This window comes from Cavia porcellus, unplaced genomic scaffold (genome assembly GCF_034190915.1).
Source record: "Cavia porcellus strain 051 isolate PalLab524CR breed Dunkin Hartley unplaced genomic scaffold, mCavPor4.1 scaffold_28, whole genome shotgun sequence".
NCBI lineage: Eukaryota > Metazoa > Chordata > Mammalia > Rodentia > Caviidae > Cavia > Cavia porcellus.
The window spans coordinates 666,298-688,572 of NW_026947511.1; positions in this window are offsets into that span (position 1 = coordinate 666,298).

Here is a 22,275-nt window from a genome sequence, read left to right on the forward strand (position 1 = left end):
CGATGTTTTTCAGAAACCTATCCTACATTGCCACTGCATGTTCCCTGACCTCCCCATGCTGACCACCCCGCGGTGCTTTTCTCCATCTTACACTGCCACTCATTGCCTATCCTAATTCAGACCCTCCGATTCACACCACCCCGTGATGTTTTTCTCACTCCTACTAGTGAATGTAATGTAACACACACCCATACAATGCGCACCACCCCGTGATGTTTTTGTCACTCCTACTAGTGAATGTAATGTAACACACACCCATACAATGCGCACCACCCAGTGATGTTTTTCTACCTCCTAATAGTGAATGTAATGTAACACACACGCATACAATGCGCACCACCCTGTGATGTTTTTCTCACTCCTACTAGTGAATGTAATGTAACACACACCCATACAATGCGCACCACCCCGTGATGTTTTTCTCACTCCTACTAGTGAATGTAATGTAAAACACACCCATACAATGCGCACCACCCCGTGATGTTTTTCTCACTCCTACTAGTGAATGTAATGTAACACACACCCATACAATGCGCACCACCCCGTGATCTTTTTCTCACTCCTACTAGTGAATGTAATGTAACACACACCCATACAATGCGCACCACCCCGTGATGTTTTTTTCACTCCTACTAGTGAATGTAATGTAACACAAACCCATACAATGCGGACCACCCAGGGATGTTTTTCTCACTCCTACTAGTGAATGTAATGTAACACACACCCATACAATGCGCACCACCCCTTGATGTTTTTCTCACTCCTACTAGTGAATGTAATGTAACACACACCCATACAATGCGCACCACCCCGTGATGTTTTTCTCACTCCTACTAGTGAATGTAATGTAACACACACCCATACAATGCGCACCACCCCGTGATGTTTTTTTCACTCCTACTAGTGAATGTAATGTAACACACACCCATACAATGCGGACCACCCAGGGATGTTTTTCTCAGTCCTACTAGTGAATGTAATGTAACACACACCCATACAATGCGCACCACCCCGTGATGTTTTTCTCACTCCTACTAGTGAATGTAATGTAACACACACCCAAACAATGCGCACCACCCCGTGATGTTTTTCTCACTCCTACTAGTGAATGTAATGTAACACACACCCATACAATGCGCACCAACCCGTGATGTTTTTCTCACTCCTACTAGTGAATGTAATGTAACACACACCCATACAATGCGCACCACCCCGCGATGTTTTTCAGAAACCTATCCTACATTGCCACTGCATGTTCCCTGACCTCCCCATGCTGACGACCCCGCAGTGCTTTTCTCCATCCTACATTGCCACTCACTGCCTATCCTAATTCAGACCCTCCGATTCACACCACCCCGTGAAGTTTTTCTCACTCCTGCTAGTGAATGTAATGTAACACACACCCATACAATGCGCACCACCCCGTGATGTTTTTCTCACTCCTACTAGTGAATGTAATGTAACACACACCCATACAATGCGCACCACCCCGTGATGTTTTTCTCACTGCTAATAGTGAATGTAATGTAACACACACCCATACAATGCGCACCACCCCGTGATGTTTTTCTCACTCCTACTAGTGAATGTAATGTAACACACACCCATACAATGCGCACCACCCCGTGATGTTTTTCTCACTCCTACTAGTGAATGTAATGTAACACACACCCATACAATGCGCACCACCCCGTGATGTTTTTCTCACTCCTACTAGTGAATGTAATGTAACACACACCCATACAATGCGCACCACCCCGTGATGTTTTTCTCACTCCTACTAGTGAATGTAATGTAACACACACCCATACAATGTGCACCACACCGTGATGTTTTTCTCACTCCTACTAGTGAATGTAATGAAACACACACCCATAAATTGCGCACCACCCCGTGATGTTTTTCTCACTCCAACTAGTGAATCTAATGTAACACACACCCATACAATGCGCACCACCCCGCGATGTTTTTCTCACTCCTACTAGTGAATTTAATGTAACACACACCCATACAATGCGCACCACCCCGTGATGTTTTTCTCACTCCTACTAGTGAATCTAATGTAACACACACCCATACAATGCGCACCACCCCGTGGTGTTTTTCTCACTCCTACTAGTGAATCTAATGTAACACACACCCATACAATGCGCACCCCCCCGTGATGTTTTTCTCACTCCTACTAGTGAATGTAATGTAACACACACCCATACAATGCGCACCACCCCGTGATGTTTTTCAGAAACCTATCCTACATTGCCACTGCATGTTCCCTGACCTCCCCATGCTGACCACCCCGCAGGGCTTTTCTCCATCCTACATTGCCACTCACTGCCTATCCTAATTCAGACCCTCCGTTTCACACCACCCTGTGATGTTTATCTCACTTCTACTAGTGAATGTAATGTAACACACACCCATACAATGCGCACCACCCCGTGATGTTTTTCTCACTCCTCCTAGTGAATGTAATGTAACACACACCCATACAATGCGCACCACCCCGTGATGTTTTTCTCACTGCTACTAGTGAATGTAATGTAACACACACCCATACAATGCGCACCACCCCGTGATGTTTTTCTCACTCCTACTAGTGAATGTAATGTAACACACACCCATACAATGCGCACCACCCCGTGATGTTTTTCTCACTCCTACTAGTGAATGTAATGTAACACACACCCAAACAATGCGCACCACCCCGTGATGTTTTTCTCACTCCTACTAGTGAATGTAATGTAACACACACCCATACAATGCGCACCACCCCGTGATGTTTTTCTCACTCCTACTAGTGAATGTAATGTAACACACACCCAAACAATGCGCACCACCCCGTGATGTTTTTCTCACTCGTACTAGTGAATGTAATGTAACACACACCCATACAATGCACACCACCCCGGGATGTTTTTCTCACTCCTACTAGTGAATGTAATGTAACACACACCAATACAATGCGCACCACCCCGTGATGTTTTTCTCACTCCTACTAGTGAATGTAATGTAACACACACCCATACAATGTGCACCACCCCGCGATGTTTTTCAGAAACCTATCCTACATTGCCACTGCATGTTCCCTGACCTCCCCATGCTGACCACCCCGCGGTGCTTTTCTCCATCTTACATTGCCACTCATTGCCTATCCTAATTCAGACCCTCCGATTCACACCACCCCGTGATTTTTTTCTCACTCCTACTAGTGAATGTAATGTAACACACACCCAAACAATGCGCACCACCCCGTGATGTTTTTCTCACTCCTACTAGTGAATGTAATGTAACACACACCCATACAATGCGCACCACCCCGTGATGTTTTTCTCACTCCTACTAGTGAATGTAATGTAACACACACCCATACAATGCGCACCACCCCGCGATGTTTTTCAGAAACCTATCCTACATTGCCACTGCATGTTCCCTGACCTCCCCATGCTGACGACCCCGCAGTGCTTTTCTCCATCCTACATTGCCATTCACTGCCTATCCTAATTCAGACCCTCCGATTCACACCACCCCGTGAAGTTTTTCTCACTCCTGCTAGTGAATGTAATGTAACACACACCCATACAATGCGCACCACCCCGTGATGTTTTTCTCACTCCTACTAGTGAATGTAATGTAACACACACCCATACAATGCGCACCACCCCGTGATGTTTTTCTCACTGCTAATAGTGAATGTAATGTAACACACACCCATACAATGCGCACCACCCCGTGATGTTTTTCTCACTCCTACTAGTGAATGTAATGTAACACACACCCATACAATGCGCACCACCCCGTGATGTTTTTCTCACTCCTACTAGTGAATGTAATGTAACACACACCCATACAATGCGCACCACCCCGTGATGTTTTTCTCACTCCTACTAGTGAATGTAATGTAACACACACCGATACAATGCGCACCAACCCGTGATGTTTTTCTCACTCCTACTAGTGAATGTAATGTAACACACACCCATACAATGTGCACCACACCGTGATGTTTTTCTCACTCCTACTAGTGAATGTAATGAAACACACACCCATAAAATGCGCACCACCCCGTGATGTTTTTCTCACTCCTACTAGTGAATCTAATGTAACACACACCCATACAATGCGCACCACCCCGCGATGTTTTTCTCACTCCTACTAGTGAATTTAATGTAACACACACCCATACAATGCGCACCACCCCGTGATGTTTTTCTCACTCCTACTAGTGAATCTAATGTAACACACACCCATACAATGCGCACCACCCCGTGGTGTTTTTCTCACTCCTACTAGTGAATCTAATGTAACACACACCCATACAATGCGCACCCCGCGTGATGTTTTTCTCACTCCTACTAGTGAATGTAATGTAACACACACCCATACAATGCGCACCACCCCGTGATGTTTTTCAGAAACCTATCCTACATTGCCACTGCATGTTCCCTGACCTCCCCATGCTGACCACCCCGCAGGGCTTTTCTCCATCCTACATTGCCACTCACTGCCTATCCTAATTCAGACCCTCCGTTTCACACCACCCTGTGATGTTTATCTCACTTCTACTAGTGAATGTAATGTAACACACACCCATACAATGCGCACCACCCCGTGATGTTTTTCTCACTCCTCCTAGTGAATGTAATGTAACACACACCCATACAATGCGCACCACCCCGTGATGTTTTTCTCACTGCTACTAGTGAATGTAATGTAACACACACCCATACAATGCGCACCACCCCGTGATGTTTTTCTCACTCCTACTAGTGAATGTAATGTAACACACACCCAAACAATGCGCACCACCCCGTGATGTTTTTCTCACTCCTACTAGTGAATGTAATGTAACACACAGCCATACAATGCGCACCACCCCGTGATGTTTTTCTCACTCCTACTAGTGAATGTAATGTAACACACACCCAAACAATGCGCACCACCCCGTGATGTTTTTCTCACTCCTACTAGTGAATGTAATGTAACACACACCCATACAATGCACACCACCCCGGGATGTTTTTCTCACTCCTACTAGTGAATGTAATGTAACACACACCAATACAATGCGCACCACCCCGTGATGTTTTTCTCACTCCTACTAGTGAATGTAATGTAACACACACCCATACAATGTGCACCACCCCGCGATGTTTTTCAGAAACCTATCCTACATTGCCACTGCATGTTCCCTGACCTCCCCATGCTGACCGCCCCGCGGTGCTTTTCTCCATCTTACATTGCCACTCATTGCCTATCCTAATTCAGACCCTCCGATTCACACCACCCCGTGATGTTTTTCTCACTCCTACTAGTGAATGTAATGTAACACACACCCAAACAATGCGCACCACCCCGTGATGTTTTTCTCACTCCTACTAGTGAATGTAATGTAACACACACCCATACAATGCGCACCACCCCGTGATGTTTTTCTCACTCCTACTAGTGAATGTAATGTAACACACACCCATACAATGCGCACCACCCCGCGATGTTTTTCAGAAACCTATCCTACATTGCCACTGCATGTTCCCTGACCTCCCCATGCTGACGACCCCGCAGTGCTTTTCTCCATCCTACATTGCCACTCACTGCCTATCCTAATTCAGACCCTCCGATTCACACCACCCCGTGAAGTTTTTCTCACTCCTGCTAGTGAATGTAATGTAACACACACCCATACAATGCGCACCACCCCGTGATGTTTTTCTCACTCCTACTAGTGAATGTAATGTAACACACACCCATACAATGCGCACCACCCCGTGATGTTTTTCTCACTGCTAATAGTGAATGTAATGTAACACACACACATACAATGCGCACCACCCCGTGATGTTTTTCTCACTCCTACTAGTGAATGTAATGTAACACACACCCATACAATGCGCACCACCCCGTGATGTTTTTCTCACTCCTACTAGTGAATGTAATGTAACACACACCCATACAATGCGCACCACCCCGTGATGTTTTTCTCACTCCTACTAGTGAATGTAATGTAACACACACCGATACAATGCGCACCACCCCGTGATGTTTTTCTCACTCCTACTAGTGAATGTAATGTAACACACACCTATACAATGTGCACCACACCGTGATGTTTTTCTCACTCCTACTAGTGAATGTAATGAAACACACACCCATAAAATGCGCACCACCCCGTGATGTTTTTCTCACTCCTACTAGTGAATCTAATGTAACACACACCCATACAATGCGCACCACCCCGCGATGTTTTTCTCACTCCTACTAGTGAATTTAATGTAACACACACCCATACAATGCGCACCACCCCGTGATGTTTTTCTCACTCCTACTAGTGAATCTAATGTAACACACACCCATACAATGCGCACCACCCCGTGGTGTTTTTCTCACTCCTACTAGTGAATCTAATGTAACACACACCCATACAATGCGCACCCCCCCGTGATGTTTTTCTCACTCCTACTAGTGAATGTAATGTAACACACACCCATACAATGCGCACCCCCCCGTGATGTTTTTCTCACTCCTACTAGTGAATGTAATGTAACACACACCCATACAATGCACACCACCCCGGGATGTTTTTCTCACTCCTACTAGTGAATGTAATGTAACACACACCAATACAATGCGCACCACCCCGTGATGTTTTTCTCACTCCTACTAGTGAATGTAATGTAACACACACCCATACAATGTGCACCACCCCGCGATGTTTTTCAGAAACCTATCCTACATTGCCACTGCATGTTCCCTGACCTCCCCATGCTGACCACCCCGCGGTGCTTTTCTCCATCTTACATTGCCACTCATTGCCTATCCTAATTCAGACCCTCCGATTCACACCACCCCGTGATGTTTTTCTCACTCCTACTAGTGAATGTAATGTAACACACAACCATACAATGCGCACCACCCCGTGATGTTTTTCTCACTCCTACTAGTGAATGTAATGTAACACACACCCATACAATGCGCACCACCCCGTGATGTTTTTCTCACTCCTAATAGTGAATGTAATGTAACACACACCCATACAATGCGCACCACCCCGTGATGTTTTTCTCACTCCTACTAGTGAATGTAATGTAACACACACCCATACAATGCGCACCACCCCGTGATGTTTTTCTCACTCCTACTAGTGAATGTAATGTAACACACACCCATACAATGCGCACCACCCCGTGATGTTTTTCTCACTCCTACTAGTGAATGTAATGTAACACACACCCATACAATGCGCACCAACCCGTGATGTTTTTCTCACTCCTACTAGTGAATGTAATGTAACACACACCCATACAATGCGCACCACCCGGTGATGTTTTTCTCACTCCTACTAGTGAATGTAATGTAACACACACCCATACAATGTGCACCACCCCGTGATGTTTTTCTCACTCCTACTAGTGAATGTAATGTAACACACACCCATACAATGCGCACCACCCCGTGATGTTTTTCTCACTCCTACTAGTGAATCTAATGTAACACACACCCATACAATGCGCACCACCCCTCGATGTTTTTTTCAGAAACCTATCCTACATTGCCACTGCATGTTCCCTGTCCTCCCCATGCTGACCACTCCGCGGTGCTTTTCTCCATCTTACATTGCCACTCACTGCCTATCCTAATTCAGACCCTCCGAGTCACACCACCCCGTGATGTTTTTCTCACTCCTACTAGTGTATGTAATGTAACACATACCCATACAATGCTCACCACCCCATGATGTTTTTCTCACTCCTACTAGTGAATGTAATGTAACACACACCCATACAATGCGCACCACCCCGGGATGTTTTTCTCACTCCTACTAGTGAATGTAATGTAACACACACCAATACAATGCGCACCACCCCGTGATGTTTTTCTCACTCCTACTAGTGAATGTAATGTAACACACACCCATACAATGCGCACCACCCCGCGATGTTTTTCAGAAACCTATCCTACATTGCCATTGCATGTTCCCTGACCTCCCCATGCTGACCACCCCGCGGTGCTTTTCTCCTTCTTATATTGCCACTCATTGCGTATCCTAATTCAGACCCTCCGATTCACACCACCCCGTGATGTTTTTCTCACTCCTACTAGTGAATGTAATGTAACACACACCCATACAATGCGCACCACCCCGTGATGTTTTTGTCACTCCTACTAGTGAATGTAATGTAACACACACCCATACAATGCGCACCACCCCGTGATGTTTTTCTACCTCCTAATTGTGAATGTAATGTAACACACACCCATACAATGCGCACCACCCCGTGATGTTTTTCTCACTCCTACTAGTGAATGTAATGTAACACACACCCATACAATGCGCACCACCCCGTGATGTTTTTCTCACTCGTACTAGTGAATGTAATGTAAAACACACCCATACAATGCGCACCACCCCGTGATGTTTTTCTCACTCCTACTAGTGAATCTAATGTAACACACACCCATACAATGCGCACCACCCCGCTATGTTTTTCAGAAACCTATCCTACATTGCCACTGCAGGTTCCCTGACCTCCCCATGCTGACCACCCCGCGGTACTTTTCTCCATCCTACATTGCCACTCACTGCCTATCCTAATTCAGACCCTCCGATTCACACCACCCCGTGATGTTTTTCTGACTCCTACCAGTGAATGTAATGTAACACACACCCATACAATGCGAACCACCCCGTGATGTTTTTCTCACTCCTACTAGTGAATGTAATGTAACACACACCCATACAATGCGCACCACCCCGTGATGTATCTCTCACTCCTACTAGTGAATGTAATGTAACACACACCCAAACAATGCGCACCACCCCGTGATGTTTTTCTCACTCCTACTTGTGAATGTAATATAACACACACCCATACAATGCGCACCACTCCGTGATGTTTTTCTCACTCCTACTAGTGAATGTAATGTAACACACACCCATACAACGCGCACCACCCCGTGATGTTTTTCAGAAACCTATCCTACATTTCCACTGCATGTTCCGTGACCTCCCCATGCTGACCACCCCGCAGTGCTTTTCTCCATCCTACATTGCCACTCACTGCCTATCCTAATTCAGACCCTCCGATTCACACCACCCCGTGATGTTTTTCTCAGTCCTACTAGTGAATGTAATGTAACACACACCCATACAATGCGCACCACCCCGTGATGTTTTTCTCACTCCTACTAGTGAATGTAGTGTAACACACACCCATACAATGCGCACCACCCCGTGATGTTTTTCTCACTGCTAATAGTGAATGTAATGTAACACACACCCATACAATGCGCACCACCCCGTGATGTTTTTCTCACTCCTACTAGTGAATGTAATGTAACACACACCCATACAATGCGCACCACCCCGTGATGTTTTTCTCACTCCTACTAGTGAATGTAATGTAACACACACCCATACAATGCGCACCACCCCGTGATGTTTTTCTCACTCCTACTAGTGAATGTAATGTAACACACACCGATACAATCCGCACCACCCCGTGATGTTTTTCTCACTCCTACTAGTGAATATAATGTAACACACACCCATACAATGTGCACCACCCCGTGATGTTTTTCTCACTCCTACTAGTGAATGTAATGAAACACACACCCATACAATGCGCACCACCCCGTGATGTTTTTCTCACTCCTACTAGTGAATCTAATGTAACACACACCCATACAATGCGCACCACCCCGCGATGTTTTTCTCACTCCTACTAGTGAATTTAATGTAACACACACCCATACAATGCGCACCACCCCGTGATGTTTTTCTCACTCCTACTAGTGAATGTAATGTAACACACACCCATACAATGCGCACCACCCCGCAATGTTTTTCAGAAACCTATCCTACATTGCCACTGCATGTTCCCTGACCTCCCCATGCTGACCACCCCGCGGTGCTTTTCTCCATCTTACATTGCCACTCATTGCCTATCCTAACTCAGACCCTCCGATTCACACCACCCCGTGATGTTTTTCTCACTCCTACTAGTGAATGTAATGTAACACACACCCATACAATGTGCACCACCCCGTGATGTTTTTCTCACTCCTACTAGTGAATGTAATGTAACACACACCCATACAATGCGCACCACCCCGTGATGTTTTTCTCACTCCTACTAGTGAATCTAATGTAACACACACCCATACAATGCGCACCACCCCTCGATGTTTTTTTCAGAAACCTATCGTACATTGCCACTGCATGTTCCCTGACCTCCCCATGCTGACCACTCCACGGTGCTTTTCTCCATCTTACATTGCCACTCACTGCCTATCCTAATTCAGACCCTCCGAGTCACACCACCCCGTGATGTTTTTCTCACTCCTACTAGTGTATGTAATGTAACACACACCCATACAATGCTCACCACCCCATGATGTTTTTCTCACTCCTACTAGTGAATGTAATGTAACACACACCCATACAATGAGCACCACCCCGTGATGTTTTTCTCACTCCTACTAGTGAATGTAATGTAACACAAACGCATACAATGCGCATCACCCCGTGATGTTTTTCTCACTCCTACTAGTGAATGTAATGTAACACACACCCATACAATGCGCACCACCCCGTGATGTTTTTCTCACTCCTCCTAGTGAATGTAATGTAACACACACCCATACAATGCGCACCACCCCGTTATGTTTTTCTCACTGCTACTAGTGAATGTAATGTAACACACACCCATACAATGCGCACCACCCCTTAATGTTTTTCTCACTCCTACTAGTGAATGTAATGTAACACACACCCATACAATGCGCACCACCCCGTGATGTTTTTCTCACTCCTACTAGTGAATGTAATGTAACACACACCCATACAATGCGCATCACCCCGGGATGTTTTTCTCATTCCTACTAGTGAATGTAATGTAACACACACCAATACAATGCGCACCACCCCGTGATGTTTTTCTCACTCCTACTAGTGAATGTAATGTAACACACACCCATACAATGCGCACCACCCCGCGATGTTTTTCAGAAACCTATCCTACATTGCCATTGCATGTTCCCTGACCTCCCCATGCTGACCACCCCGCGGTGCTTTTCTCCATCTTACATTGCCACTCATTGCCTATCCTAATTCAGACCCTCCGATTCACACCACCCCGTGATGTTTTTCTCACTCCTACTAGTGAATGTAATGTAACACACACCCATACAATGCGCACCACCCCGTGATGTTTTTGTCACTCCTACTAGTGAATGTAATGTAACACACACCCATACAATGCGCACCACCCCGTGATGTTTTTCTACCTCCTAATAGTGAATGTAATGTAACACACACCCATACAATGCGCACCACCCCGTGATGTTTTTTTCACTCCTACTAGTGAATGTAATGTAACACACACCCATACAATGCACACCACCCCGTGATGTTTTTCTCACTCCTACTAGTGAATGTAATGTAAAACACACCCATACAATGCGCACCACCCCGTGATGTTTTTCTCACTCCTACTAGTGAATCTAATGTAACACACACCCATACAATGCGCACCACCCCGCTATGTTTTTCAGAAACCTATCCTACATTGCCATTGCATGTTCCCTGACCTCCCCATGCTGACCACCCCGCGGTGCTTTTCTCCATCTTACATTGCCACTCACTGCCTATCCTAATTCAGACCCTCCGATTCACACCACCCCGTGATGTTTTTCTCACTCCTACTAGTGAATGTAATGTAACACACACCCATACAATGCGCATCACCCCGGGATGTTTTTCTCATTCCTACTAGTGAATGTAATGTAACACACACCAATACAATGCGCACCACCCCGTGATGTTTTTCTCACTCCTACTAGTGAATGTAATGTAACACACACCCATACAATGCGCACCACCCCGCGATGTTTTTCAGAAACCTATCCTACATTGCCATTGCATGTTCCCTGACCTCCCCATGCTGACCACCCCGCGGTGCTTTTCTCCTTCTTATATTGCCACTCATTGCGTATCCTAATTCAGACCCTCCGATTCACACCACCCCGTGATGTTTTTCTCACTCCTACTAGTGAATGTAATGTAACACACACCCATACAATGCGCACCACCCCGTGATGTTTTTGTCACTCCTACTAGTGAATGTAATGTAACACACACCCATACAATGCGCACCACCCCGTGATGTTTTTCTACCTCCTAATTGTGAATGTAATGTAACACACACCCATACAATGCGCACCACCCCGTGATGTTTTTCTCACTCCTACTAGTGAATGTAATGTAACACACACCCATACAATGCGCACCACCCCGTGATGTTTTTCTCACTCGTACTAGTGAATGTAATGTAAAACACACCCATACAATGCGCACCACCCCGTGATGTTTTTCTCACTCCTACTAGTGAATCTAATGTAACACACACCCATACAATGCGCACCACCCCGCTATGTTTTTCAGAAACCTATCCTACATTGCCACTGCAGGTTCCCTGACCTCCCCATGCTGACCACCCCGCGGTACTTTTCTCCATCCTACATTGCCACTCACTGCCTATCCTAATTCAGACCCTCCGATTCACACCACCCCGTGATGTTTTTCTGACTCCTACTAGTGAATGTAATGTAACACACACCCAAACAATGCGCACCACCCCGTGATGTTTTTCTCACTCCTACTTGTGAATGTAATATAACACACACCCATACAATGCGCACCACTCCGTGATGTTTTTCTCACTCCTACTAGTGAATGTAATGTAACACACACCCATACAACGCGCACCACCCCGTGATGTTTTTCAGAAACCTATCCTACATTGCCACTGCATGTTCCGTGACCTCCCCATGCTGACCACCCCGCAGTGCTTTTCTCCATCCTACATTGCCACTCACTGCCTATCCTAATTCAGACCCTCCGATTCACACCACCCCGTGATGTTTTTCTCAGTCCTACTAGTGAATGTAATGTAACACACACCCATACAATGCGCACCACCCCGTGATGTTTTTCTCACTCCTACTAGTGAATGTAGTGTAACACACACCCATACAATGCGCACCACCCCGTGATGTTTTTCTCACTGCTAATAGTGAATGTAATGTAACACACACCCATACAATGCGCACCACCCCGTGATGTTTTTCTCACTCCTACTAGTGAATGTAATGTAACACACACCCATACAATGCGCACCACCCCGTGATGTTTTTCTCACTCCTACTAGTGAATGTAATGTAACACACACCCATACAATGCGCACCACCCCGTGATGTTTTTCTCACTCCTACTAGTGAATGTAATGTAACACACACCGATACAATCCGCACCACCCCGTGATGTTTTTCTCACTCCTACTAGTGAATATAATGTAACACACACCCATACAATGTGCACCATCCCGTGATGTTTTTCTCACTCCTACTAGTGAATGTAATGAAACACACACCCATACAATGCGCACCACCCCGTGATGTTTTTCTCACTCCTACTAGTGAATCTAATGTAACACACACCCATACAATGCGCACCACCCCGCGATGTTTTTCTCACTCCTACTAGTGAATTTAATGTAACACACACCCATACAATGCGCACCACCCCGTGATGTTTTTCTCACTCCTACTAGTGAATGTAATGTAACACACACCCATACAATGCGCACCACCCCGCAATGTTTTTCAGAAACCTATCCTACATTGCCACTGCATGTTCCCTGACCTCCCCATGCTGACCACCCCGCGGTGCTTTTCTCCATCTTACATTGCCACTCATTGCCTATCCTAACTCAGACCCTCCGATTCACACCACCCCGTGATGTTTTTCTCACTCCTACTAGTGAATGTAATGTAACACACACCCATACAATGTGCACCACCCCGTGATGTTTTTCTCACTCCTACTAGTGAATGTAATGTAACACACACCCATACAATGCGCACCACCCCGTGATGTTTTTCTCACTCCTACTAGTGAATCTAATGTAACACACACCCATACAATGCGCACCACCCCTCGATGTTTTTTTCAGAAACCTATCGTACATTGCCACTGCATGTTCCCTGACCTCCCCATGCTGACCACTCCACGGTGCTTTTCTCCATCTTACATTGCCACTCACTGCCTATCCTAATTCAGACCCTCCGAGTCACACCACCCCGTGATGTTTTTCTCACTCCTACTAGTGTATGTAATGTAACACACACCCATACAATGCTCACCACCCCATGATGTTTTTCTCACTCCTACTAGTGAATGTAATGTAACACACACCCATACAATGAGCACCACCCCGTGATGTTTTTCTCACTCCTACTAGTGAATGTAATGTAACACAAACGCATACAATGCGCACCACCCCGTGATGTTTTTCTCACTCCTACTAGTGAATGTAATGTAACACACACCCATACAATGCGCACCACCCCGTGATGTTTTTCTCACTCCTCCTAGTGAATGTAATGTAACACACACCCATACAATGCGCACCACCCCGTTATGTTTTTCTCACTGCTACTAGTGAATGTAATGTAACACACACCCATACAATGCGCACCACCCCTTAATGTTTTTCTCACTCCTACTAGTGAATGTAATGTAACACACACCCATACAATGCGCACCACCCCGTGATGTTTTTCTCACTCCTACTAGTGAATGTAATGTAACACACACCCATACAATGCGCATCACCCCGGGATGTTTTTCTCATTCCTACTAGTGAATGTAATGTAACACACACCAATACAATGCGCACCACCCCGTGATGTTTTTCTCACTCCTACTAGTGAATGTAATGTAACACACACCCATACAATGCGCACCACCCCGCGATGTTTTTCAGAAACCTATCCTACATTGCCATTGCATGTTCCCTGACCTCCCCATGCTGACCACCCCGCGGTGCTTTTCTCCATCTTACATTGCCACTCATTGCCTATCCTAATTCAGACCCTCCGATTCACACCACCCCGTGATGTTTTTCTCACTCCTACTAGTGAATGTAATGTAACACACACCCATACAATGCGCACCACCCCGTGATGTTTTTGTCACTCCTACTAGTGAATGTAATGTAACACACACCCATACATTGCGCACCACCCCGTGATGTTTTTCTACCTCCTAATAGTGAATGTAATGTAACACACACCCATACAATGCGCACCACCCCGTGATGTTTTTTTCACTCCTACTAGTGAATGTAATGTAACACACACCCATACAATGCGCACCACCCCGTGATGTTTTTCTCACTCCTACTAGTGAATGTAATGTAAAACACACCCATACAATGCGCACCACCCCGTGATGTTTTTCTCACTCCTACTAGTGAATCTAATGTAACACACACCCATACAATGCGCACCACCCCGCTATGTTTTTCAGAAACCTATCCTACATTGCCACTGCAGGTTCCCTGACCTCCCCATGCTGACCACCCCGCGGTACTTTTCTCCATCCTACATTGCCACTCACTGCCTATCCTAATTCAGACACTCCGATTCACACCACCCCGTGATGTTTTTCTGACTCCTACCAGTGAATGTAATGTAACACACACCCATACAATGCGCACCACCCCGTGATGTTTTTCTCACTCCTACTAGTGAATTTAATGTAACACACACCCATACAATGTGCACCACCCCGTGATGTATCTCTCACTCCTACTAGTGAATGTAATGTAACACACACCCAAACAATGCGCACCACCCCGTGATGTTTTTCTCACTCCTACTAGTGAATGTAATATAACACACACCCATACAATGCGCACCACTCCGTGATGTTTTTCTCACTCCTACTAGTGAATGTAATGTAACACACACCCATACAATGCGCACCACCCCGTGATGTTTTTCAGAAACCTATCCTACATTGCCACTGCATGTTCCGTGACCTCCCCATGCTGACCACCCCGCAGTGCTTTTCTCCATCCTACATTGCCACTCACTGCCTATTCTAATTCAGACCCTCCGATTCACACCACCCCGTGATGTTTTTCTCAGTCCTACTAGTGAATGTAATGTAACACACACCCATACAATGCGCACCACCCCGTGATGTTTTTCTCACTCCTCCTAGTGAATGTAATGTAACACACACCCATACAATGCGCACCACCCCGTGATGTTTTTCTCACTGCTACTAGTGAATGTAATGTAACACACACCCATACAATGCGCACCACCCCGTGATGTTTTTCTCACTGCTACTAGTGAATGTAATGTAACACACACCCAAACAATGCGCACCACCCCGTGATGTTTTTCTCACTCCTACTAGTGAATGTAATGTAACACACACCCATACAATGCGCACCACCCCGTGATGTTTTTCTCACTCCTACTAGTGAATGTAATGTAACACACACCCATACAATGCGCACCACCCCGTGATCTTTTTCTCACTCCTATTAGTGAATGTAATGTAACACACACCCATACAATGCGCACCACCCCGTGATGTTTTTTTCACTCCTACTAGTGAATGTAATGTAACACACACCCATACAATGCGGACCACCCAGGGATGTTTTTCTCACTCCTACTAGTGAATGTAATGTAACAAACACCCATACAATGCGCACCTCCCCGTGATGTTTTTCTCACTCCTACTAGTGAATGTAATGTAACACACACCCATACAATGCGCACCACCCCGTGATGTTTTTCTCAGTCCTACTAGTGAATGTAATGTAACACACACCCATACAATGCGCACCACCCCGTGATGTTTTTCTCACTCCTACTAGTGAATGTAATGTAACACACACCCAAACAATGCGCACCACCCCGTGATGTTTTTCTCACTCCTACTAGTGAATGTAATGTAACAAACACCCATACAATGCGCACCACCCCGTGATGTTTTTCTCACTCCTACTAGTGAATGTAATGTAACACACACCCATACAATGCGCACCACCCCGCGATGTTTTTCAGAAACCTATCCTACATTGCCACTGCATGTTCCGTGACCTCCCCATGCTGACGACCCCGCAGTGCTTTTCTCCATCCTACATTGCCACTCACTGCCTATCCTAATTCAGACCCTCCGATTCACACCACCCCGTGAAGTTTTTCTCACTCCTGCTAGTGAATGTAATGTAACACACACCCATACAATGCGCACCACCCCGTGATGTTTTTCTCACTCCTACTAGTGAATGTAATGTAACACACACCCATGCAATGCGCACCACCCCGTGATGTTTTTCTCACTGCTAATAGTGAATGTAATGTAACACACACCCATACAATGCGCACCACCCCCTGATGTTTTTCTCACTCCTACTAGTGAATGTAATGAAACACACACCCATACAATGCGCACCACCCCGTGATGTTTTTCTCACTCCTACTAGTGAATGTAATGTAACACACACCCATACAATGCGCACCACCCCGTGATGTTTTTCTCACTCCTACTAGTGTATGTAATGTAACACACACCGATACAATGCGCACCACCCCGTGATGTTTTTCTCACTCCTACTAGTGAATGTAATGTAACACACACCCATACAATGTGCACCACCCCGTGATGTTTTTCTCACTCCTACTAGTGAATGTAATGAAACACACACCCATACAATGCGCACCACCCCGTGATGTTTTTCTCACTCCTACTAGTGAATCTAATGTAACACACACCCATACAATGCGCACCACCCCGCGATGTTTTTCTCACTCCTACTAGTGAATGTAATGTAACACACACCCATACAATGCGCACCACCCCGTGATGTTTTTCTCACTCCTACTAGTGAATCTAATGTAACACACACCCATACAATGGGCACCACCCCGTGGTGTTTTTCTCACTCCTACTAGTGAATCTAATGTAACACACACCCATACAATGCGCATCCCCCAGTGATGTTTTTCTCACTCCTACTAGTGAATGTAATGTAACACACACCCATACAATGCGCACCACCCCGTGATGTTTTTCTCACTCCTACTAGTGAATGTAATGTAACACACACCCATACAATGCGCACCACCCCGTGATGTTTTTCAGAAACCTATCCTACATTGCCACTGCATGTTCCCTGACCTCCCCATGCTGACCACCCCGCAGGGCTTTTCTCCATCCTACATTGCCACTCACTGCCTATTCTAATTCAGACCCTCCGATTCACACCACTCTGTGATGTTTATCTCACTTCTACTAGTGAATGTAATGTAACACACACCCATACAATGCGCACCACCCCATGATGTTTTTCTCACTCCTCCTAGTGAATGTAATGTAACACACACCCATACAATGCGCACCACCCCGTGATGTTTTTGTCACTGCTACTAGTGAATGTAATGTGACACACACCCATACAATGCGCACCACCCCGTGATGTTTTTCTCACTCCTACTAGTGAATGTAATGTAACACACACCCATACAATGCGCACCACCCCGTGATGTTTTTCTCACTCCTACTAGTGAATGTAATGTAACACACACCCATACAATGCGCACCACCCCGTGATGTTTTTCTCACTCCTACTAGTGAATGTAATGTAACACACACCCAAACAATGCGCACCACCCTGTGATGTTTTTCTCACTCCTACTAGTGAATGTAATGTAACACACACCCATACAATGCGCACCACCCCGTGATGTTTTTCTCACTCCTACTAGTGAATGTAATGTAACACACACCCATACAATGCGCACCACCCCGTGATGTTTTTCTCACTCCTACTAGTGAATGTAATGTAACACACACCCATACAATGCGCACCACCCCGTGATGTTTTTCTCACTCCTACTAGTGAATGTAATGTAACACACACCCATACAATGCGCACCACCCCGTGATGTTTTTCTCACTCCTACTAGTGAATGTAATGTAACACACACCCATACAATGCGCACCACCCCTTGATGTTTTTCTCACTCCTACTAGTGAATGTAATGTAACACACACCCATACAATGCGCACCACCCCGTGATGTTTTTCTCACTCCTACTAGTGAATGTAATGTAACACACACCCATACAATGCGCACCACCCCTTGATGTTTTTCTCACTCCTACTAGTGAATGTAATGTAACACACACCCATACAATGCGCACCACCCCGTGATGTTTTTCTCACTCCTACTAGTGAATGTAATGTAACACACACCCATACAATGCGCACCACCCCGCGATGTTTTTCAGAAACCTATCCTACATAGCCACTGCATGTTCCGTGACCTCCCCATGCTGACGACCCCGCAGTGCTTTTCTCCATCCTACATTGCCACTCATTGCCTATCCTAATTCAGACCCTCCGATTCACACCACCCCGTGAAGTTTTTCTCACTCCTGCTAGTGAATGTAATGTAACACACACCCATACAATGCGCACCACCCCGTGATGTTTTTCTCACTCCTACTAGTGAATGTAATGTAACACACACCCATACAATGCGCACCACCCCGTGATGTTTTTCACACTGCTAATAGTGAATGTAATGTAACACACACCCATACAATGCGCACCACCCCGTGATGTTTTTCTCACTCCTACTAGTGAATGTAATGTAACACACACCCATACAATGCGCACCACCCCGTGATGTTTTTCTCACTCCTACTAGTGAATGTAATGTAACACACACCCATACAATGCGCCCACCCCGTGATGTTTTTCTCACTCCTACTAGTGAATGTAATGTAACACACACCGATACAATGCGCACCACCCCGTGATGTTTTTCTCACTCCTACTAGTGAATGTAATGTAACACACACCCATACAATGTGCACCACCCCGTGATGTTTTTCTCACTCCTACTAGTGAATGTAATGAAACACACACCCATACAATGCGCAGCACCCCGTGATGTTTTTCTCACTCCTACTAGTGAATCTAATGTAACACACACCCATACAATGCGCACCACCCCGCGATGTTTTTCTCACTCCTACTAGTGAATGTAATGTAACACACACCCATACAATGCGCACCACCCCGTGATGTTTTTCTCACTCCTACTAGTGAATCTAATGTAACACACACCCATACAATGCGCACCACCCAGTGGTGTTTTTCTCACTCCTACTAGTGAATCTAATGTAACACACACCCATACAATGCACATCCCCCCGTGATGTTTTTCTCACTCCTACTAGTGAATGTAATGTAACACACACCCAAACAATGCGCACCACCCCGTGATGTTTTTCTCACTCCTACTAGTGAATGTAATGTAACACACACCCATACAATGCGCACCACCCCGTGATGTTTTTCAGAAACCTATCCTACATTGCCACTGCATGTTCCGTGACCTCCCCATGCTGACGACCCCGCAGTGCTTTTCTCCATCCTACATTGCCACTCATTGCCTATCCTAATTCAGACCCTCCGATTCACACCACTCTGTGATGTTTATCTCACTTCTACTAGTGAATGTAATGTAACACACACCCATACAATGCGCACCACCCCGTGATGTTTTTCTCACTCCTCCTAGTGAATGTAATGTAAAACACACCCATACAATGCGCACCACCCCGTGATGTTTTTCTCACTGCTACTAGTGAATGTAATGTGACACACACCCATACAATGCGCACCACCCCGTGATGTTTTTCTCACTCCTACTAGTGAATGTAATGTAACACACACCCATACAATGTGCACCACCCCGTGATGTTTTTCTCACTCCTACTAGTGAATGAAATGTAACACACACCCATACAATGCGCACCACCCCGTGATGTTTTTCTCACTCCTACTAGTGAATGTAATGTAACACACACCCAAACAATGCGCACCACCCCGTGATGTTTTTCTCACTCCTACTAGTGAATGTAATGTAACACACACCCATACAATGCGCACCACCCCGTGATGTTTTTCTCACTCCTACTAGTGAATGTAATGTAACACACACCCATACAATGCGCACCACCCCGTGATGTTTTTCTCACTCCTACTAGTGAATGTAATGTAACACACACCCATACAATGCGCACCACCCCGTGATGTTTTTCTCACTCCTACTAGTGAATGTAATGTAACACACACCCATACAATGCGCACCACCCCGTGATGTTTTTCTCACTCCTACTAGTGAATGTAATGTAACACACACCCATACAATGCGCACCACCCCGTGATGTTTTTCTCACTCCTACTAGTGAATGTAATGTAACACACACCCATACAATGCGCACCACCCCGTGATGTTTTTCTCACTCCTACTAGTGAATGTAATGTAACACACACCCATACAATGCGCACCACCCCGTGATGTTTTTCTCACTCCTACTAGTGAATGTAATGTAACACACACCCATACAATGCGCACCACCCCGTGATGTTTTTCTCACTCCTACTAGTGAATGTAATGTAACACACACCCATACAATGCGCACCACCCCGTGATGTTTTTCTCAATCCTACTAGTGAATGTAATGTAACACACACCCTTACAATGCGCACCACCCCGTGATGTTTTTCTCACTCCTACTAGTGAATGTAATGTAACACACACCCATACAATGCGCACCACCCCGTGATGTTTTTCTCACTCCTACTAGTGAATGTAATGTAACACACACCCATACAATGCGCACCACCCCGTGATGTTTTTCTCACTCCTACTAGTGAATGTAATGTAACACACACCCATACAATGCGCACCACCCCGTGATGTTTTCTCACTCCTACTAGTGAATGTAATGTAACACACACCCAAACAATGCGCACCACCCCGTGATGTTTTTCTCACTCCTACTAGTGAATGTAATGTAACACACACCCATACAATGCACACCACCCCGGGATGTTTTTCTCACTCCTACTAGTGAATGTAATGTAACACACACCCATACAATGCGCACCACCCCGTGATGTTTTTCTCACTCCTACTAGTGAATGTAATGTAACACACACCCATACAATGCGCACCACCCCGTGATGTTTTCACACTCCTACTAGTGAATGTAATGTAACACACACCCAAACAATGCGCACCACCCCGTGATGTTTTTCTCACTCCTACTAGTGAATGTAATGTAACACACACCCATACAATGCACACCACCCCGGGATGTTTTTCTCACTCCTACTAGTGAATGTAATGTAACACACACCAATACAATGCGCACCACCCCGTGATGTTTTTCTCACTCCTACTAGTGAATGTAATGTAACACACACCCATACAATGTGCACCACCCCGCGATGTTTTTCAGAAACCTATCCTACATTGCCACTGCATGTTCCCTGACCTCCCCATGCTGACCACCCCGCGGTGCTTTTCTCCATCTTACATTGCCACTCAT